The sequence below is a fragment of the Staurois parvus genome, unplaced genomic scaffold, assembly GCF_062004578.1.
Source record: "Staurois parvus isolate SC_StPar_1 unplaced genomic scaffold, SC_StPar_1.0 ptg000045l, whole genome shotgun sequence".
Taxonomy (NCBI): Eukaryota; Metazoa; Chordata; class Amphibia; order Anura; family Ranidae; genus Staurois; species Staurois parvus.
In genome coordinates, this window is record NW_028317841.1 from 461,787 (window position 1) to 486,095 (window position 24,309).

A 24,309-nucleotide genomic window follows, 5' to 3' on the forward strand; every position below is an offset into this window, starting at 1 on the left:
GATCCATTTACACGCCGGGTGGCGGTAATATTTTTTGGGTGATTAGTGCATTCCAATGACATAAACGTACAGTTTCCAGCCAACGGCAAGCTGCAATTGACCGATTGTGCTAAATAAACTGACTTTCTGCTTCACAACCACTATTGTACGTTCAAAGAGTTAAATCCATTTACACGCCGGCTGGCGGTAATATTTTTTGGGTGATTAGTGCATTCCAGTGACACAAACGTACAGTTTCCAGCCAACGGCAAGCTTCAATTGACCGATTGTGCTAAATAAACTGACTTTCTGCTTCACAACCACTATTGTACGTTCAAAGAGTTAGATCCATTTACACGCCGGGTGACGGTAATATTTTTTGGGTGATTAGTGCATTCCAGTGACATAAACGTACAGTTTCCAGCCAACGGCAAGCTGCAATTGACCGATTGTGCTAAATAAACTGACTTTCTGCTTCACAACCACTATTGTACGTTCAAAGAGTTAGATCCATTTACAGGCCGGGTGACGGTAATATTTTTTGGGTGATTAGTGCATTCCAGTGACATAAACGTACAGTTTCTAGCCAACGGCAAGCTGCAATTGACCGATTGTGCTAAATAAACTAACTTTCTGCTTCACAACCACTATTGTACGTTCAAGAGTTAAATCCATATACACGCCGGGTGGCGGTAATATTTTTTGGGTGATTAGTGCATTCCAATGACATAAACGTACAGTTTCCAGCCAACGGCAAGCTGCAATTGACCGATTGTGCTAAATAAACTGACTTTCTGCTTCACAACCACTATTGTACGTTCAAAGAGTTAAATCCATTTACACGCCGGCTGGCGGTAATATTTTTTGGGTGATTAGTGCATTCCAGTGACACAAACGTACAGTTTCCATCCAACGGCAAGCTGCAATTGACCGATTGTGTACAATAAACTGACTTTCTGCTTCACAACCACTATTGTACGTTCAAAGAGTTAGATCCATTTACACGCCGGGTGGCGGTAATATTTTTTGGGTGATTAGTGCATTCCAGTGACATAAACGTACAGTTTCCAGCCAACGGCAAGCTGCAATTGACCGATTGTGCTAAATAAACTGACTTTCTGCTTCACAACCACTATTGTACGTTCAAAGAGTTAAATCCATATACACGCCGGGTGGCGGTAATATTTTTTGGGTGATTAGTGCATTCCAGTGACATAAACGTACAGTTTCCAGCCAACGGCAAGCTGCAATTGACCGATTGTGCTAAATAAACTGACTTTCTGCTTCACAACCACTATTGTACGTTCAAAGAGTTAGATCCATTTACACGCCGGGTGGCGGTAATATTTTTTGGGTGATTAGTGCATTCCAATGACATAAACGTACAGTTTCCAGCCAACGGCAAGCTGCAATTGACCGATTGTGCTAAATAAACTGACTTTCTGCTTCACAACCACTATTGTACGTTCAAAGAGTTAAATCCATTTACACGCCGGCTGGCGGTAATATTTTTTGGGTGATTAGTGCATTCCAGTGACACAAACGTACAGTTTCCAGCCAACGGCAAGCTTCAATTGACCGATTGTGCTAAATAAACTGACTTTCTGCTTCACAACCACTATTGTACGTTCAAAGAGTTAGATCCATTTACACGCCGGGTGACGGTAATATTTTTTGGGTGATTAGTGCATTCCAGTGACATAAACGTACAGTTTCCAGCCAACGGCAAGCTGCAATTGACCGATTGTGCTAAATAAACTAACTTTCTGCTTCACAACCACTATTGTACGTTCAAGAGTTAAATCCATATACACGCCGGGTGGCGGTAATATTTTTTGGGTGATTAGTGCATTCCAGTGACATAAACGTACAGTTTCCAGCCAACGGCAAGCTGCAATTGACCGATTGTGCTAAATAAACTGACTTTCTGCTTCACAACCACTATTGTACGTTCAAAGAGTTAGATCCATTTACAGGCCGGGTGACGGTAATATTTTTTGGGTGATTAGTGCATTCCAGTGACATAAACGTACAGTTTCTAGCCAACGGCAAGCTGCAATTGACCGATTGTGCTAAATAAACTAACTTTCTGCTTCACAACCACTATTGTACGTTCAAGAGTTAAATCCATATACACGCCGGGTGGCGGTAATATTTTTTGGGTGATTAGTGCATTCCAATGACATAAACGTACAGTTTCCAGCCAACGGCAAGCTGCAATTGACCGATTGTGCTAAATAAACTGACTTTCTGCTTCACAACCACTATTGTACGTTCAAAGAGTTAAATCCATTTACACGCCGGCTGGCGGTAATATTTTTTGGGTGATTAGTGCATTCCAGTGACACAAACGTACAGTTTCCAGCCAACGGCAAGCTTCAATTGACCGATTGTGCTAAATAAACTGACTTTCTGCTTCACAACCACTATTGTACGTTCAAAGAGTTAGATCCATTTACACGCCGGGTGACGGTAATATTTTTTGGGTGATTAGTGCATTCCAGTGACATAAACGTACAGTTTCCAGCCAACGGCAAGCTGCAATTGACCGATTGTGCTAAATAAACTAACTTTCTGCTTCACAACCACTATTGTACGTTCAAGAGTTAAATCCATATACACGCCGGGTGGCGGTAATATTTTTTGGGTGATTAGTGCATTCCAGTGACATAAACGTACAGTTTCCAGCCAACGGCAAGCTGCAATTGACCGATTGTGCTAAATAAACTGACTTTCTGCTTCACAACCACTATTGTACGTTCAAAGAGTTAGATCCATTTACAGGCCGGGTGACGGTAATATTTTTTGGGTGATTAGTGCATTCCAGTGACATAAACGTACAGTTTCTAGCCAACGGCAAGCTGCAATTGACCGATTGTGCTAAATAAACTAACTTTCTGCTTCACAACCACTATTGTACGTTCAAGAGTTAAATCCATATACACGCCGGGTGGCGGTAATATTTTTTGGGTGATTAGTGCATTCCAATGACATAAACGTACAGTTTCCAGCCAACGGCAAGCTGCAATTGACCGATTGTGCTAAATAAACTGACTTTCTGCTTCACAACCACTATTGTACGTTCAAAGAGTTAGATCCATGTACACGCCGGGTGGCGGTAATATTTTTTGGGTGATTAGTGCATTCCAGTGACATAAACGTACAGTTTCCAGCCAACGGCAAGCTGCAATTGACCGATTGTGCTAAATAAACTGACTTTCTGCTTCACAACCACTATTGTACGTTCAAAGAGTTAGATCCATTTACACGCCGGGTGGCGGTAATATTTTTTGGGTGATTAGTGCATTCCAGTGACATAAACGTACAGTTTCCAGCCAACGGCAAGCTGCAATTGACCGATTGTGCTAAATAAACTGACTTTCTGCTTCACAACCACTATTGTACGTTCAAAGAGTTAAATCCATTTACACGCCGGGTGGCGGTAATATTTTTTGGGTGATTAGTGCATTCCAGTGACAGAAACGTACAGTTTCCAGCCAACGGCAAGCTGCAATTGACCGATTGTGTACAATAAACTGACTTTCTGCTTTACAACCACTATTGTACGTTCAAAGAGTTAAATCCATTTACACGCCGGCTGGCGGTAATATTTTTTGGGTGATTAGTGCATTCCAGTGACATAAACGTACAGTTTCCAGCCAACGGCAAGCTGCAATTGACCGATTGTGTACAATAAACTGACTTTCTGCTTCACAACCACTATTGTACGTTCAAAGAGTTAAATCCATATACACGCCGGGTGGCGGTAATATTTTTTGGGTGATTAGTGCATTCCAGTGACATAAACGTACAGTTTCCAGCCAACGGCAAGCTGCAATTGACCGATTGTGCTAAATAAACTGACTTTCTGCTTCACAACCACTATTGTACGTTCAAAGAGTTAGATCCATTTACACGCCGGGTGGCGGTAATATTTTTTGGGTGATTAGTGCATTCCAGTGACATAAACATACAGTTTACAGCCAACGGCAAGCTGCAATTGACCGATTGTGCTAAATAAACTAACTTTCTGCTTCACAACCACTATTGTACGTTCAAAGAGTTAAATCCGGTTTTATTTTTGGGGTGCTTATTGAATTAAAGAGTATGTCAGACAACACGCAGAGGAGTGGCAGAGGAGGCAATGTTTCAGGAGCGAGCAGACGTGGCAGCAGAGGAAGGGGTCGAGGCAGCACTAGTCGCAGCCAGAGGCCAGTGCTCCCGGTGTCATCCAGCGGTCGTGTCTCCACCGACAACCCTGCCGTCATCGATTGGTTGACTCGGTCGTCTTCCTCTTCCCAGGTCACCTCTGACACCTACAGCCAACGGTCGGTGGGTACGTCAGACACAACCGTTAGTTGGCATGGCCCGGGAGCAAGCCCACTGAAATCACGTGTCCTCTACCTGCCCCTGTCCTTTGGTGTTCCCTCACCAAGCGAAGTATCGCATGCTGTGGGCTCAGCCCCACTGTACAGTGAGGAAGAGCTAACAGAGGGCGGTCAGGAACGGGGGAGACATCCGCCTCTTCAGCAGCCAGGCGAAGAAGTACTGGCGAGGAGAGTGGCTCGGTAGCCGGTCTAGAGACAGGTCTGTCTCCTGACCCACACGCAGCCGAGGGGGCTAGTAGTGACGCGGAGACCCTAATTGATGATGATGAGGCTGATCGCACTTGGCAGCCTCGTCGTCATCAGGCTATTGCTTCTGCATCATCAGGAGAAGAGGGTGCCAGCTTGCCAGCGAGCAAAACAGTCAGTGGGTTGCCCAGGAGGCAGCAGGGTCGCAGCAGTGTCAGTGGAGCCAAACGGCCACGGAGTAGAGCACCAGCTCCACTGCAGCCTACCACCACGGCCAGTAGTGGTGCCGGTGTGCACGGAGGAAGTAGCAGTCAGCCAGTGAGGAGTAGCGGGGGCAAAGTTTCCTACTCGGCGGTGTGGCAATTTTTCGTCAAGCCGCCCGAGGAAGTAAACGTAGCCGTATGTCGACTATGTGGCCAGAAAGTCAAGCGTGGCCAGGGGGCCAATGTTGGGACTACAGCGTTGCGTCAGCATATGCAGCGTCGCCATTCGGTGGCCTGGGAAAACCGTGATAAAGATACGGCGGTTCTGCCTGCCCCAGCCCCCGCTCCATCACCCGCTCCGTTACTTGCTCCGTCACCCGACGTCAATCGCCCTCTATCAGCCAGTCAAGGCTCCAACACCTCTGCTGAGGGGAGTTGTCGCTCGTTGGCATCTTCCGCTCGTTCAGATGCTCCTTCTCCTGCTACTCCTCTTCACGGATTCCGTCAGCAGTCTTTCTTGGAATCCGTTTCCAAGAGACAACAGTTTGCGAGCACGCACCCGACGGTGCAGAAGCTGAACGTCCTCCTGTCCAAGTTGCTGGTGCTGCAGTCCCTCCCTTTCCAAGTGGTGGACTCAGCACCTTTCTGAGAAATGATGGCTTGTGCCGAGCCGCGGTGGAGAGTGCCAAGCCGGCATTTCTTCGCCAAAAAGGCAGTGCTAGCCCTGCATTCACATGTAGAAGAGATGGTGGGCCAGTCTTTGAGCATGTCGGTCTCTGCCAAAGTGCACGGCAGCGCCGACGTGTGGAGCTGTAACTACGGTCAGGGACAGTACATGTCATTTACGGCCCACTGGGTGAACGTGGTGCCGGCACAGCCGCACCAGCAACTTGGACAGGTCACGCCGCTTTTGCCTCCACGTTTGCACGTCCTTGGTCCAGCAAAGATGTCCGCCTCTACCACCTCTTCTTCCGCCGTGTCCTCAGCCGCCACCCCCGTGCCAAGTCCCATTACCCGACCGGCATATCACATGTGCAGGACGCAACGGTGTCACGCTGTGCTGCACCTGGTATGCCTTGGCGAATGTAGTCACACAGGGGAGGAACTTCTGAGTGTAATGAACAGAGAAATCGACAGATGGCTGTCTCCGCGCAAACTGAAAATCGGAACCATGTTGACCGACAACGGAAAGAACATGGTGTCTGCTCTGCGTCAAGGAAGGTTGTGCCATGCGCCATGCATGGCTCACGTGTTCAATCTGGTTGTCAAGCGGTTCCTAAAATCCACCATCCCACTGCAAGACATCCTTAAAATGTCACGTAAACTTTGCATGCATTTCAGCCATTCCTACACCGCAAAGCACACCCTCCTTGAGCTGCAGCGGCAGAACGGAATTCCACAGCATCGCCTGATCTGCGACGTTGCAACAAGGTGGAATTCAACCCTACATATGTTAGACCGCCTTTACGAACAGCGAAAGGCCATCACCGATTTCCTGATGTTACAAGCGGATAAAGGTACTCCCCTGTGTAACTTAGATGTCAGCCATTGGCAGCTCATGCGTGACACCTGCCGCTTGCTCAGGCCCTTTGAGGAGGCCACGCTATTCGTGAGTCGGCAGGACTATGGGATGAACGACGTCATTCCTCTGTTGCACGTCCTGGAACAAATGCTGTTAACAATGGCTGGTCAGGGTGCGGTAGACGTGGCGCACAGATCTCAACGCCACATGACCCCTGTGGGGGCAGGACAGGAAGAAGAGGAGGAGGTAGAGGAGGACATTGGTGCTCAGGAATTATTGAGTGAAATGGGTGGTTTTTCCACTCAGCGGACAGGAGTGGAGGAGCAGGAGCATCTGGTAGAGGAGGAGGAGGAGGAGGAGACAGAGGACCCAGACGCACCGTGGCAGTATGCTGTGGAGATGGAGGCAGGGAGTCCCTCGCATTCCTTGGCACAAATGACCCATAGCATGCTCGCTTGCTTGCGTAGCGACAGCCGAATAATAACCATCAGACAGAGGGATGACTTTTGGCTGTCCACCTTGTTGGACCCTCGCTACCGTTCAAAAATGGTGGCCTTTTTCACACCTGCTGAGAGGGAGGCCAAAATAAAGTACTATAAAAACCACCTATGTAGTCAGTTGGTCTCTGCCTTTCTGCGCCAACGTCCATCCTCAGACACTGTGGGCTCTGTGCGCTCGCGTTCCGCTGCCATGGCAGCAGGGGAGGGGTGGGGTGGTAGGAGCAGTGGCAGCTCCACCAGCAGCGGCTGCCTCAGTCTGCAGTCATGATTGTTATAGTGTGTATAGCCTTATAGGCCGCTGTCTTTACAACTTTATAATTCCATGCAGTATATAGCCCTATCGGACACTTTCTGGCATCCAGTTTCTGTAGCCCCCATCACCACACTGTGCCACGGGCCCCTGTACCACCTTCTCATACTGCTGCCAGATCCATCCTCTGCCATGTGCGTCTTTGTCGTCTGCTCACACTGCTGGGTTCCAGTTTTAAACCTAGGCCTGTGTATGGCTTCCGAATACTGCTGCCTCCACCGCCACCCTGCGCCATGTGCCTCTGTCGTCTGCTCACGCTGCTGACGGCTTCCGCTTTTTAACCTAGGCCTGTGTATGGCTTCCGAATACTGCTGCCTCCACCACCACCCTGCGCCATGTGCCTCTGTCGTCTGCTCACGCTGCTGACGGCTTCCGCTTTTTAACCTAGGCCTGTGTATGGCTTCCGAATACTGCTGCCTCCACCGCCACCCTGCGCCATGTGCCTCTGTCGTCTGCTCACGCTGCTGATGGCTTCCGCTTTTTAAACTAGTCCTGTGTATGTCTTCCGAATACTGCTGCCTCCACCGCCACCCTGCGCCATGTGCCACTTTCGGGTCTCCTCACACTGCTGCCAGGTCCATACTGATTCATGGCCCCCTGTACCGGCTCCTCATGAACGTGGTTCAGCGGGTTTGTATCACTTAACGGCAAATCGTTGACAAATGCTGGGACGTTCAGTGTTGTGCGCATTAAGCCAGACACTAGAGATGAGCGAATCGAACCAGGCGAACCGGAATTCGATACGAATTTCAGGAAAAATGAAGGAAAAAGCGGTTGAAACCGCTGTATGGAGTGAATGTCCCAGAACTGTCAGAAATAGTCTATTTCTAACAGTTCTGGGACATTCACTCCATACAGCGGTTGAAACATTGTATCTATTTGTTTCCATAAATGGATCCATTTCTGGAAACAAATAGATACAATGTTTCAACCGCTGTATGGAGTGAATGTCCCAGAACTGTCAGAAATAGCGGAGCTCTGCAGATACACTTAGAGGAGCTCTGCAGATACACTTTTTGCCGGCTTGGAATTCTTCTTATTTTCATCCTACTTCTTCTTCTTCTTCTTCTTCTTCTTCATCCTCATCCTCAGAAGAAAAAGAAGAGGATGAGGATGAAGAAGAAGAAGAAGAAGAAGAAGTAGGATGAAAATAAGAATAATTCCAAGCCGGCAAAAAGTGTATCTGCAGAGCTCCTCTAAGTGTATCTGCAGAGCTCCGCTATTTCTGACAGTTCTGGGACATTCACTCCATACAGCGGTTGAAACATTGTATCTATTTGTTTCCATAAATGGATCCATTTATGGAAACAAATAGATACAATGTTTCAACCGCTGTATGGAGTGAGTGTCCCAGAACTGTCAGAAATAGCCTATTTCTGACAGTTCTGGGACACTCACTCCATTCAGCGGTTGAAACCCGTTTGGGATTTTTCCCAATCAGCCGGCAAAAGTGTCCCTGCAGAGAGCTCCGCTATTTCTGACATTTCTCTGACAGTTCCTTCACATGTACAGTGGTTGAAACATTGTATCTATTAGTTTCCATTTAGGATACAGATGTTTCAACCGCTGTACATGTGAAGAAGCTGTCAGAGAACTGTCAGAAATAGAGGAACTCTGCACATACACTTTTTGCCGGTTTGGAATTCTTATTTTCATCCTACTTCTTCTTCTTCATCTTCATCCTCATCCTCAGAAGAAGAAGAAGAGGATGAGGATGAAGAAGAAGAAGAAGAAGAAGAAGAAGTAGGATGAAAATAAGAAGAATTCCAAGCCGGCAAAAAGTGTATCTGCAGAGCTCCTCTATTCTGCAGATACACTTAGAGGAGCTCTGCAGATACACTTAGAGGAGCTCTGCAGATACACTTTTTGCCGGCTTGGAATTAATCTTATTTTCATCCTACTTCTTCTTCTTCTTCTTCATCCTCATCCTCAGAAGAAGAAGAAGAGGATGAGGATGAGGATGAAGAAGAAGAAGAAGTATGATGAAAATAAGAATAATTCCAAGCCGGCAAAAAGTGTATCTGCAGAGCTCCTCTAAGTGTATCTGCAGAATAGAGGAGCTCTGCAGATACACTTTTTGCCGGCTTGGAATTATTCTTATTTTCATCCTACTTCTTCTTCTTCTTCCTCTTCATCCTCATCCTCATCCTCTTCTTCTTCTTCTGAGGATGAGGATGAAGAAGAAGAAGAAGAAGAAGTAGGATGAAAATAAGAATAATTCCAAGCCGGCAAAAAGTGTATCTGCAGAGCTCCTCTATTCTGCAGATACACTTAGAGGAGCTCTGCAGATACACTTAGAGGAGCTCTGCAGATACACTTTTTGCCGGCTTGGAATTAATCTTATTTTCATCCTACTTCTTCTTCTTCTTCTTCTTCATCCTCATCCTCAGAAGAAGAAGAAGAGGATGAGGATGAAGAAGAAGAAGAAGAAGTAGGATGAAAATAAGAATAATTCCAAGCCGGCAAAAAGTGTATCTGCAGAGCTCCTCTATTCTGCAGATACACTTAGAGGAGCTCTGCAGATACACTTAGAGGAGCTCTGCAGATACACTTTTTTCCGGCTTGGAATTAATCTTATTTTCATCCTACTTCTTCTTCTTCATCCTCATCCTCAGAAGAAGAAGAAGAGGATGAGGATGAAGAAGAAGAAGAAGAAGTAGGATGAAAATAAGAATAATTCCAAGCCGGCAAAAAGTGTATCTGCAGAGCTCCTCTATTCTGCAGATACACTTAGAGGAGCTCTGCAGATACACTTAGAGGAGCTCTGCAGATACACTTTTTGCCGGCTTGGAATTAATCTTATTTTCATCCTACTTCTTCTTCTTCTTCTTCTTCTTCATCCTTGGGACATTCACTCCATACAGCGGTTGAAACATTGTATCTATTTGTTTCCATAAATGGATCCATTTATGGAAACAAATAGATACAATGTTTCAACCGCTGTATGGAGTGAGTGTCCCAGAACTGTCAGAAATAGCCTATTTCTGACAGTTCTGGGACACTCACTCCATACAGCGGTTGAAACCGCTGTATGGAGTGAATGTCCCAGAACTGTCAGAAATAGGCTATTTCTGACAGTTCTGGGACACTCACTCCATACAGCGGTTGAAACATTGTATCTATTTGTTTCCATAAATGGATCCATTTATGGAAACAAATAGATACAATGTTTCAACCGCTGTATGGAGTGAATGTCCCAGAACTGTCAGAAATAGCCTATTTCTCACAGTTCTGTGACATTCACTCCATACAGCGGTTGAAACCGCTGTATGGAGTGAATGTCACAGAACTGTCAGAAATAGACAGAAACTGTCACAGAACTGTCCTTCTTCTCATCCTTCTTCTTCTTCTCATCCTTCTTCTCATCCTTCTCCTTCTTCTCATCCTTCTCCTTCTTCTCATCCTTCTCCTTCTCCTTCTTCTCATCCTTCTCCTTCTTCTCATCCTCCTTCTTCTCATCCTTCTCCTTCTTCTCATCCTTCTTCTCATCCTTCTCCTTCTCCTTCTTCTCATCCTTCTCCTTCTCCTTCTTCTCATCCTTCTCCTTCTTCTCATCCTTCTCCTTCTTCTCATCCTTCTCCTTCTTCTCATCCTTCTCCTTCTTCTCATCCTTCTCCTTCTCCTTCTTCTCATCCTTCTCCTTCTTCTCATCCTTCTCCTTCTTCTCATCCTTCTTCTCATCCTTCTCCTTCTTCTCATCCTTCTTCTCATCCTTCTTCTCATCCTTCTCCTTCTTCTCATCCTTCTTCTCATCCTTCTTCTCATCCTTCTCCTTCTTCTCATCCTTCTCCTTCTTCTCATCCTTCTCCTTCTCCTTCTTCTCATCCTTCTCCTTCTTCTCATCCTTCTCCTTCTCCTTCTTCTCATCCTTCTCCTTCTCCTTCTTCTCATCCTTCTCCTTCTCCATCTTCTCATCCTTCTCCTTCTTCTCATCCTTCTCCTTCTCCTTCTCCTTCTTCTCATCCTTCTCCTTCTTCTCATCCTTCTCCTTCTTCTCATCCTTCTCCTTCTCCTTCTTCTCATCCTTCTCCTTCTTCTCATCCTTCTCCTTCTTCTCATCCTTCTCCTTCTCCTTCCTCATCTCCAAGGGCATTTAAATTAAAGGTACAGTGTTCTGCACTAATTTAAAGGCTCTCTGAAGCCTAGAAACCCTTTTTATAAGTTAACTTCGTAGCGAATTAATTCGCATCGAATCGAATTTCTTCCTGAAATTCGGCGAATCAGCCAAATCAAATTTTTGAATAATTCGCTCATCTCTACCAGACACCAAAGGGCAGCACAGACCTGTTATTACTCGCTCAAGCATGGCTGAACAAAACCAGTCTCTACCACAAATTGGACCCAGACCTGCCCAGGGTCTCGTAACTAGATTGCACGGAGTAGAGTCCGTTATCGGAATTAAATAGACAAAACGCCACACCAAAAAGAGTGGCCATTTCCAACACTTATTCCAGAAAGAGGAACAACCCGTTTCATATACGGCCCGTAGACGTTTCACGTCTGCCACATTCAGTCGATTTAAGACGCAAGCTCCACTTCCTGTGGTCTCTGACCGTTGATATACCTTTAAGTGTCAGCTTTGAAGCTATATTCCCTCCGGAGCACTGACACTGGTGCCCTTCCGTCAACATGCCTTTAAGTTTCAGTTTTCAACCATATTCCCCACAGAAGCCAAACTCTTGGGTATCCCAGAAGCTGTTCAGCGGGTCAGGGCAATAAAGCTCCCGGTTCGCAGGTTGTTCCGTCTTATGGATGGAAGTACGACGGTATATGATCTTCTTCGCACCCACGGCATCACCTCATAGAATCTCTGCATTGCATCTGCAATCACAACGCTGACTTCCCGGATCGCCACTCAGCCATTGGACTCTTGATAGTTGTCTCCCCACACTGCTGCTGGGGGGACTTTTTAACCTAGGCCTGTGTATGGCCTTCAATTGAAGCTGCTTCCGCTCCGCCACTCTGCCATTGGACTCTTGATAGTCGTCTCCCCACACTGCTGCTGGGGGGACTTTTTAACATAGGCCTCTGTATGGCCTTCAATTTAAGCTGCGTACGCTTCGCCACTCTGCCATGGGCCCCTGTACCGCCTCCTCTTGCTGCTGCCAGGTCCAGAGTGTGTCATGGGTCCCTGTACGGCCTCCCATTGCTGCTGACTTCATCGCCAGACTCTGCCATGTGCCACTTTCAGGTCTCCTTACACTGTTGGTGGGTTCCATTTTGTGATAGGGTGCTGTATGGCCTTCCATTGCTGCTGCCTCCACCGCCACCCTGCGCCATGTGCCTCTGTCGTCTGCTCACGCTGCTGACGGCTTCCGCTTTTTAACTGAGGCCTGTGTTTGGCTTCCGAATACTGCTGCATCCACCGCCACCCTGCGCCATGTGTCTCTGTCGTCTGCTCACGCTGCTGACGGCTTCCGCTTTTTAACCTAGGCCTGTGTATGGCTTCAGAATAATGCTGCCTACACCGCCACCCTGCGCCATGTGCCTCTGTCGTCTGCTCACGCTGCTGCCAGGTCCATACTGATTCATGGCCCCCTGTACCGGCTCCTCATGAACGTGGTTCAGCGGGTTTGCATCACTTAACGGCAAATCGTTGACAAACGCTGGGACGTTCAGTGTTGTGCGCATTAAGCCAGACACCAAAGGGCAGCACAGACCTGTTATTACTCGCTCAAGCATGGCTGAACAAAACCAGTCTCTACCACAAATTGGACCCAGACCTGCCCAGGGTCTCGTAAGTAGATTGCACGGAGGAGTAGAGTTCGTTATTGGAATTAACTGTGAGGGACTTTTAAACCTCGGCCTGTGTATGGCCTTCAATTGAAGCTGCTTCTGCTCCGCCACTCTGCCATTGGACTCTTGATAGTCGTCTCCCCACGCTGCTGCTGGGGGGACTTTTTAACATAGGCCTCTGTATGGCCTTCAATTTTAGCTGCTTACGCTCCGCCACTCTGCCATGGGCCCCTGTACCGCCTCCTCATGCTGCTGCCAGGCCCGTAATCTGCCATGGGCCCCCGTACCGACTCCTCATGCTGCTGCCAGGCCCGTAATCTGTCATGGGCCCCTGTACCGCCTCCTCATGCTGCTGCCAGGTCCAGAGTGTGTCATGGGTCCCTGTACGGCCTCCCATTGCTGCTGTCTCCATCGCCACACTCTGCCATGTGCCACTTTCAGGTCTCCTCACACTGCTGGTGGGTTCCATTTTGTCATAGGGTGCTGTATGGCCTCCCATTGCTGCTGCCTCCACCGCCACACTGTGGCTCCACACTCTGGTTTTGGCCCCGTGACTGCCCAAATGAGTGAAGTGTGCGGTGATTCTAAGATCGACGGCACTCATCTGCATGTCATACTGACTGACAGTATTATTTCTCTTCCCCAGCAGACTCCAAGGGCATTTAAATAAAGGTACAGTGTTCTGCACTAATATAAAGGCTCTCTGAAGCCTAGAAACACCCTTTTTATAAGTTAAATTCACAGCGAATATATTCGGCACGAAGTGAATTTAATCGGCGAATTCGGCGAATCAGCCGAACCGAATTTTTGAATAATTCGCTCATCTCTAGTCTCAACCCTCTAATTCCTACTTTGTCTGGACAGCTTGGAATGTTAAAAAAACACAGACTTACTGGTTGGACTACCAGGTGGAAATAAAGGGAAAAAAGAAAACTAATGCAGTCAATACATCTAAGACAGCCACTGCATCTGGTAAGCTGCAATGTAATACATTTTTATCTTGGGGTTTATACTGTCTTAATTGGTATATACCCTCAGTTATACTTTTTCTCTCTAGTGTAAAATATTTAGCAAAATAAATCTGCTCGCAATATATTGTAATTGTTTTGGTGTGTGCGTGTGCTATTGGAACCATTGTACCTAGAGGATAGTTGGAAAAGATGAACCTTGTTGATCAGTGTGCCCAAGAATGATTGACCAGGACTTTCTGCTGGTACCTGTAGATAAAAGGATTGTCACAAAGTATGGCTTAAATTGGTCACACTGTATTCAGACAATAATAATAGCTAATATATGGACAGAAAATGACTCTTTGAAATGACAATAATTGGCTATAAGGCATCCGGAAAAGTACAGGGAGGTCATAAGATGACCTAGCATTATAGCAAAATCATTGTACAATCACTATATCCAGTGTCTCTTGCTCATTCTGATCTGGCTATGAGATAAATAGAATGAATAATACATTATACATTTTCCCATTATATCATAGTAAAAAGGATGTTCAAGAATAAAACACAGAGGGTGAGGAAAGGAAAAAAAATCCAAACTGTTTCCAAAAGTCACAACTTATTTATATTTTATGGCCTTAACTTTCTCCGGCATGTATTTTGTCTAATTTTTTTTTGCACAAAAACCTATAAATCTATATTCTGATCATAAATATTTTTCAAGACGATGGAGAAACTCAAATTACCTGGCATGACTTTCATTGTTATAAAGATGTAATTCTTATATTGAAATGTGGAATGGAAATGTGAGAAAACTGGGCTGCAGAATAAGAATCAGAATTTAGCAGGTTTATATGATTGTTTGGCCGAAGGCAAAAGTAATAAAATTCCACATTTAAGCACCATTGGGGCTTATAGAATGAAGACATCTGCATTATTATATTAAAATCTTCCATGGTGTAATAAATACAACTGACAGTAGTGCATGACTTCTTTTATGAAAAATATGTTGATAGCTGTTCAGTCTTAAATACTGAAGAAACCTAAATTTTAAATTTTATGTGTAGTTTGTAGCTAAATGCTCAACAGGTGTCCACATTATTGCTCACCGTTGGGCATAAGAAATATATCTTTTACTTAACCAGTAAAAAAACGTAATGTTTCATGATGCGCCATTGTAAAAAGTAATTTGCTTTAAAAATGACATTTAAAGCAAAATTTGGGAAAAACTGTGTTTTCTTATTGAAAAGGTAATAATTTATTAAAATGAATTATTGGATACACATTAATTAGATACTGATGTAATATATTGTTCAGTATTTGATAAAATTTGTTTACCATGATATCATAATGTAAATTAATGCTGATTTCTAATAAGTTTTGTAAAGGAGTGGCCAAAATGGAAAATATCACCTTTCTGTACTATCTACACATCTTCTCCAGTCAGATGCACAAATCCATACCCTCAATTTATATCATAAGACATTATTATTACAGGTACTTATATAGCACTGTCAATTTACACAGCACTTTACATATATATTGCACATTTACATCTGTCCCTAACCCTCAAGAAGTGTACAATCTAAGGTCCCTAACTTTCATTCATACATACTAGGGCCAATTTAGACAGGAGCCAGTTAACCTACCAGCATGTCTTTGGTGTGAGAGAAGAAACCCACGCAGGCACAGAGAGAACATGCAAACTCCAGGCAGGTGGTGCTGTGTGTGGGATTCGAACCAACAACTCTAGTACTGCCAGGCGGAAGTGCTAACCATTTAGCCACTGTGCTGCCCGACAGTGACTGATGGCATAATTGGTTTATATCTCAATGGGCTGTGTCTCCAATGTTAGGCAAAGGTTCACCCAGAGTTATACAATCGAAGAAGTATTGACCTTTTCCAGAGATTCTCAAAAGTTTGATTCTTTGTTTCATGCTCCCAGGTCACAATCCATGGCTTTGCCATACAGATAACAGCTGGTAAAGTTACAGGCAACCATATAAAGCAAAGTATTGAATCATCAGGTGGGAACATAGGGGGAGATTTACTAAAACTGGAGAGTGCAAAATTTGATGCAGCTGTGCCTGGAAATCAGTCAGCTTTCAGGTTTTATTGTCATAGCTTAATTGAACAAGCTGAAGTTAGAAGCTGATTAGCTACCATGCACAGCTACATCAGTTCTGAGTGCTCCACTTTCATTAAATAAGTAAAAAATAAGGTCAAGGTATAGGCACCTTTGACTCCACAGTAACCACTTTGCCTGGGATCTCGTGGCTTGTACTCTGTACAAATTTTAATCAGAAAATTGTATCAAATTATCTTTTATGATACTTCAGATTCAAAGTATATAGTATAAATAACAATACCCTTCACCATTCCCCAAATGAAAAGACAACGTTGTCTTTGGTTACACCTGTCAATCCGGATGTCACACTGATCACTGTGTAAATACGTTGCAACCCTCAGTTAGCAAAACCCAGCTTAAGAATAAACAAAAACAATTAGTATACGGTTGCCCAAATTTAACTGCTTTAGCTCCACCCCATAGCAGAAATACTGCTACAGGGCGGCAGCTGTGTGCAAAATCAAGTATATATATGTGATTTTGCATCTTTGGGTAGGGGGCACACGCGAGGTGAGAGCGCATCCTACCTGCGCCGCTATTCGTGGCTGTCAATCACCAGGTCCGGTGATTGCAGAGGATCTTTGATGGGGGAGGGAACTGTTAGTAAACAAAACAGTTCTCCTCTCTGTTAGGTCCTGCACACTGCTTTGGATGGCTGTGCACATCCAAAGCAGTGCCAAGGTGAGGATGGAGTGGGGTGAAAAGGTGAGATCTGTGGACAGGGGTTGCCAGAGTGAGATGTAGAGGAGGGATTCAGAGTTGAGTTGTGAAGATGCAAAGCATCTGCAAAGCAGTGTTCTTATAGTGAAGCACACACACAGAACATAATGTAAAATAACACACAGCACACAGTTAACCCTTTGATCACCCCAGATGTTAACCCCTTCATGCACAGTGCCATTAGTACAGTGGCAGTGCTTTTTAGCACTGATCATTGTATTGGTGTCACTGGGGATGTCAGTGACACCAAATCAGTTCCTCCCAGTGTCAGAATTCCCACCACAGTCCCACTATAAATCGCTGATCGCCACCATTACTAGTAAAAAACAAACCCCAGTATATATATATATATATATATATATATATATATACATATATATATATATACACATACATACACCACCATTTGAAGACGCTAAAACGTTGACGTAAACCAATTAATTTACATGTATTGTGATTTTTTTTAGCAAAGACATGTAACAGAATACATTTTGGCCTAAATTTATGATGAAATTTGATTTTTTAAATTGTTTTTACTGGACATGTTTAATAGCAAAAAGTAAAAAATACTGTTTTTTTTTTCTCAAAATTGTCGGTCTTTTTTTTTGTATAGCACAAATAATAAAAACCACACAGGCGATCAAATACCATCAAAAGAAAGCTCTATTCATGGCAAAAAAGGACATAAATTTAATTTAGGTGCATCATTGCATGACCATGCAATTGTCAGTTAGAGTAACATAGCGCCTTAACACAAAAAATGGCCTTGTCAGGAAGGGGGGTAAATCCTCTGGAGGGCAAGTGGTTAAACACAGTACCCAGAGTGTAAAAAATAGCCTCAAATAAACAAAAACATTCCCATATGGGGCCACTAAATACCATATCACCTTTACTGAGTATCACAATAATGTTGCTCTATTTAAACATCCAAAAGAAACCAATAGTCATCCATACTGACACTGCCTGCTTACTGCCTTTAACTTGTCAACAACATTATAGTGTCCTTGGGACTATGTTTCTCAAATGTGAACATCCAACATTTAGATAAAAGAGCAGTAAAGTAGCACGCAAGCAGTGCAGACATTTACTTCGTTATAGTACAGCAAAGCCCACACAACTGCTGAAATGTCATTAAAGTGCTTTTATACTGGCTCATACTCTGAGTTGAATCTGCTGTAACAAGAATTTTATACACTTCCTTGCTACTTCACATTTTTTACATTGGGCAAAAAAACAAAAATCACATCTCAGGTTGTTTCTTGCAAAATGAGTATACACTTGTAGCAGACCTTGTGGGACATACGGGCACAACTTAGCAGACACTGTGGAATATACAGGCACACCTTGGCAGACAATGTGGGATATGCAGGCACACTTTGGGAAACACTGATTACATGCATGTATATGAATATGGAAATGTCTTAAAAATATTAAAGTGATTCTAAAGGTTGTACTTAAAAAAACAAAAAAAACAAATATGTCATATTTACCTGCTCTGTGCATTGGTTTTGCACAGAGCAGCCCTGATCCTCTTCTTTTTGGGTCATTCGCTGGGGGTCCTCACTCCCTCACTGCCCCCTGCTGAGTGCACCCAATAGCAAGCTTCTTGCTATGGGGGCACTCAAGCAGCCTTGCTCCCGAGCCACACTCCTGTGAATGGACATTGTTGGGAGAACTGCTGCTCTCATGCACATCACTGGATCAAGCTCAAGTTAGTATAAAGGGGGCTGAGGGTTTTTCCTTTACCTTAATGCATGGAATGAGAATTAGAACCACTTTAATGTAAACCTATAGAAAGAGGAAAGGATTGCAGCTACTTCTGATTAGCCCAGGTAAATAAATGATAAGTAGCCTACATGTCTCCACCCAAACCACACACCCTGCTGCATTTCACTCCTCCCACCAAGGCTTAGTCATAAGGTCTGGTGGGTGGGGAGAAATGCATCAGGGTGTGTGGTTTGGTGGAGACACGTAGGCTCAGACCACTCGTTATTGGTTATTCACCTGGGCTGGTTGAGAGTAGTGGCAAACCTTTCCTTTGTAAATTTACTTACCCCCTGAATTTGTGTTATGACAAGCCTGCACCCCATGTTCTGGGACACAGGGATATGCTTCCGCCTCTCCTTAGAGTGGCGCCAAGAGCAATCAAACAGGTTACAGTGTGTATGAACCCATATTAAGAAATATGTCATTGCCCGTGTGAAATAATCCTTACACTGATTTAAACTATACCATTATAAAAAATACTAAGGTTTAGTGAAACAAACTGTCAAATGATGGTGTGCCAGAGGTGCATGGGTTTCTTGTACCAGTAGTTTAAGGAGAAGTCAAAGTCAATTGTGGTTATAAGCAATAAACATCAAATTTATTTAATACACAAACAGACACATTTTGTGGCTTAATATATCATTTACTCAGTTTAGGGGTATTTCACTAGGGTTCTATACTTTCTGGTGGCTGGGCAACAACTGGCATTAAAAAAAAAAAAATTAGACAATTGGGGAGATGCATAAACAATATTTTATAGTAGTGCACTTTAACTACATGCCTCCCAGCCACTGTATAAATACGGCGGCAGGGCGGCACGGCTGGACAAAAGCACGTTTTTAAATGTGTGTTTTGAAAACAGGTAGGGGGCACACGCGAGGCGCGCCGCCGCCCTGCCTGTCTCGCTGATCTCAGCCGCGGATGTCAGAGGCCGGGTCACAGCCGGTCGTTACCGGCTATGTCTCGGCGATCGGTGGCAATCGCTGACAGAGAGCACAGCTGCAGTAGCTGTGCTTTCTGTCAGTTCCCTGACAGCTCCAGGACACGCTGATTGGGACAGAAAAGTTTCTCTCTCCCGATCAGCTGTGTTCCCTGCAGTACACACCCCCGCCCCCTAGTAAAACACTCCCCTCACACAGTTAACCCTTTCCCTGAATAATAAACTTAACCCCTTCCTCCCCAGTGCCATTAGTACAGTGTCAGTTTTTTTTTTTTGCACTGATCACTGTATTGGTGTCACTGGGGATGTCAGTGACCCCAAGTCAGTACCCCCCAATGTCAGAATATCCGCCGCAGTCCCGCAGTCCGGCCATAAGTCACTGATCGCTGCCATAAGTCGCTGATCGCCGCCATTATTAGTATAAAAAAACCCTAAAAATCCCAGTATCTTTCCCGCCATTTGTAAACGCTATAACTTTCACGTAAACCAATTAATTTACACGTATTGGGTTTTTTTTTTTAGCAAAGACATGTCGCAGAATGCATTTTGGCAGAAATTTATGACTAAATTTGATTTTGAAATTTTTTTTTACTGGACATGTTTTATAGCAAAAAGTCCAAAATATTGTTTTTTCCCTCAAAATTGTCAGCCTTTTTTTATAGCGCAAAAAATAAAAACCGCACAGGCGATCAAATACCACCGAAAGAAAGCTCAATTTGTGGGAAAAAAAGGATGTAATTTCATTTATGTACCGCCTTGCATGACCGCGCAATTGTCCGTTAAACTAGCGCAGCGCTGTATAGCAAAAAAATGGCGTAAATTGCAGTATCTATACCATAGTTTGTAGACGCTATAACTTTCACACAAAGCAATCAATATACACTTATTGGGATTTTTTTTACCAAAAACATGTAGCAGAATACATTTTGGCCTAAATTTATAACCAGCTTTGAGTTTACTATATATTTTTTATTGCTGAAATTAAAAAATATCGTTTTTCTTCAAATATTTTGGCCTTTTTTTGTTTATAGCGTGAAAAATAAAAAGCGCACAGGTGATCAAATACCACAGAAAGAAAGCTCTATTTGTGTGAAAAAAAGGATGTAATTTTCGTTTGGGTGTAGCATTGCATGACCGCGCAATTATCAGTTGAATTAGTGCAGCGCCGAGTAGCAAAAAGAGGCCTGGTCATTAAGGGGGGTAAATCCTCTGGAGGTCAAGTGGTTAAAATTGCTTTCGTTTTTCACTTTGTCACTCTTCAGTATTAAATCTGAGTCTCAAAAAAATCTGTGGAAAATGTCCTTCCTCTAAGAAAAACTATCTTAAAATCCTAGAGATGGATTGCTTTAAGACTTCTAGCCACGAATAACGTTATTAGAACAGATGTACCAAATCCATTCACTTTTACCATTTGTAATTCTCCATTTGTAGGGAAAGTTGAGGTCTTTTTTAAAGCGGGACTCCTGCCTCTGAGGGCTTAAAAGAAGTGAATTTAATGATGCCAGCCATAATTTAATCCAGGAAATTGATGACATCTTGAGGCAGAAAATAATAAATATAGTAGACTGCTCCTGATTGAAGATTTCCCCCTGGATCTCTAGTCCATCTTTCCACAAAGAGTCTAGCTGCCTATGAGGATGGTTAACTAAAACTGGAGAGTACAAAATCTGGTGCAGCTCTGTGTAGCAGCCAATCAGCTTCCATTTTTTTGGTCAAAGATTAGCTGAACAAGCTGAAGTTAGAAGCTGATTGGCTACCATGCACTATTGCACCAGATTTTGCAGTCTGAAGTTTTAGTAAATCAACCCCTATGTGTTTATTATGTTCCCTCCTTGGATGTGTTAAGCTGGTCATACATGGATGGATCAAAGTTTTGCTGGTTTAACAAGGATTGCACAAATTTTGATCCATGCATCACCACTGTGGTTGAACAGAAGTTGATCTACCAATTAACTTCTGTTCGACCTCCCTGTCGGTATTTTTTCTCTCGATCAGCACTGCAGGCAATAGTCTGCAATGCTGATCTATGTATTCTGATGACAGAGGAGTCTCCCCACTGTCAGAATACAATGACACAGTAGAGAGGATCCCCACATCCACATCAAATGTGTGGATTGAGGAATCGGTTTAGTTTTTTTTTTCATTTAGCCTGATGGCTGAATGGAAAAACTGGTCCATGTATGGCCAGCTTGTTAATTGACTACTTGTCTGAAATTTAAATACACCTTTAGAAACTGCACAATAGTAAGTAGTGAAGATAAATCAGAACACAAAATCAATACAAACACAGTTTTCTATGTAAATGCTTTAAGCTTTAGGTGTAAATGTGTTATAGAATTATCATGCTTCCAATTTACATATTTTAGCATCTGTGGAAACCAATTTGCAAGGAATTATAGCATAATTTTAAGAAAGATACTACTGAGAACGCAAACTCTCCCACTCAATTTATTTCACCTTTTACATTTGGAGTTAAGGCTTTACATTGCATTTCATTCTAAATGAGTATGTTATGTATGTAAAGCACAAATACCTAACATTTGAGTGTTTTGGAAATACAATTTACCAAATATAAAATGTTGTCCTTGTAAAAGATTTCTAGATATCTCCTACATTAGTTTTTACTATGTTATTCATTTATTGACTGAAAGAACAGCAGGAGAATATAGTTTTTATTATACTTCACTTTTGCAAGGTTTCGCAGCCTAAATTAATAATAACTAATAATCAAAAACTGCTTGCAGCAGAACAGAGCAATCAATAGTAATTAGCATGAAACTACATAAATATCATGTTCTCAGAATGCATTAGCTCTTAAACACATTTGGTTGCCTGGGATCAAATACTAATACAATTCTCTACTGAACATTGTTGTACTACAAACAAAAAACTATGTAACCATATTGCTTCAAAAGCATTTCTAATGAGAATCAAATATTAAAAAAATGTATACATTAACCATTGTGCCTAAAATTATTATGTTTATGTTAAAGAACATATTTTAAAAAATGCCCATAAGGTTTCACAAAGTAATGCCATAAACAGTTTGTTTTGCTTAGTAAGAACATCTAAAGAAAGTCCAGAAAAGAGATGTGAAGACATGATAGGGTTGATTTATAGAAAATTGGCTGTTCACTTTGCAAAGGAATTTTCCCAAGAGGTTGGTGATATTTCACCTGAAAAAACCCAAATCATGTGCAAGAAAAATAAAAAAACCCAGCATTTTGGTTCCATATGATTGGATAATGAAAGTCAACTTCAACTCATTCACTAACATCTGTGGATAATTCCCTTGCAAAGTGCAACTTCATTGGCAAAATTAACAGCCTATTTGTCTTTAGTAAATCAACCATATTCAATCAATTGTGGTGATATTTTGGCTTCAATGCTTTTAAGTTACTTACCTAAAAGTGAATGATCATGAGTAAAAAGGTAAATAAATTTATAAAGATAATTCTGAATTTTCTCTGAATTTGTGTTTTGGGTCTGTGATTCAAACATATTGGAGAAAGACATAGACAGACAGCTATAATGTTTGAAAGGTGGCCAGCAATGACATGCCTACATGCATCTACAAATCTTTGTATAAACATAAAAATCAACAGCTTCAGTGACATGTTTTCCCTGCCCATTCACATTTACAGTTATGTCACCCTCTAGCCATATCTGTGGTCAGTGGACATTCAGAGCCATAGACATACCTTTCAGCTTTCATGTGATCTCTCTAAGATCAGTAAGATTAATATGTATTCTATTTTTAGAAAATAGAATAAAAATCCATTTATTGGTATGTGTGAAAGTATTGTTCTTATTGCTTGCATTGAGAGGCTATCAGAGGACATCATAAAGGATGTCGTAGATGGGTTCCCCATGAGGCTCTGCCCACCATTGAAAATCAATTTCACTGATATCACCTGTATCCCTGTTTAAATTTAGCTTTTGGCAGTGGAATATCTGATAGCTAAATGGGGCTAGGGACACCACACTATACAGGAAGCTGTCACATACAGTACATGATAGCTTCCCAGCATAAACTCTGCCCTCTCTGAGTACTGATGTAACAAATGATTGGATAATGAAAGTCAACTTCAACTCATTCACTAAAGTCTGTGGATAATTCCCTTGCAAAGTGCAACTTCATTGGCAAAGTTAACAGCCTATTTGCCTTTAGTAAATCAACCATATTCAATTAATTATGGTGATATTTCGGCTTCAATGCTCTTAAGTTATTCATCTAAAAGTGAATGATCATGAGTATAAAGGTAAATAAATTTATAAATTCTGACGTTTCTCTGAATGTGTGTTTTGGGTGTGTAATTCATACATATTGTATGCCAGATCAGAGTTGGTCTTAATCACCACCAGTTTCCTAATCTGAGAACTTGGGTAATTCTTTAAGAATTTGTAAATTTCCAGAGCGATAGACACTTACAGTGGCAGTAGTAGGAGCTACCTGAATTTGCCACATGTTGGTAATTTTACCAACACTGGCACAATGCTTGCATGATTTAGGTGCAGGTAGTTCTTAAGAGAACTACCACCAGAAAAGGGCCTTAAGACCTTTAACCCTGAGGCATTATTGAAGCACTTTTGTGCTATAAAAAGCACCTGAAAAGCTAAAAAAAAATACTTCCCTACATATATCTATGTATGTTTTCACACTGGGATGTTACACTTCCGTTGCGATGTAAAAAATAATGCTAGCAGCATTTTTGGAGCATGTTTGTTCAGTTAAAAAAAAATGCACCAAAAACACCTCTTCCCAAAATCAAATCAAAATCAATGGAAAACACTAGAGATGAGCGAATCGAACATGACGAAGTGGAATTCGTTCCGAAGATTTGGAAAAATTCTATTCGCGACGAATCCGAAGATTAGCAAACTTCGGATTCACGAAACTAATTTTCCCAAAAATGGCGGCGACATGTGTGGCGACAGAGAAGTTGGGGCGGGGATCTCTGGGAAGGCGCGCAGACAAGG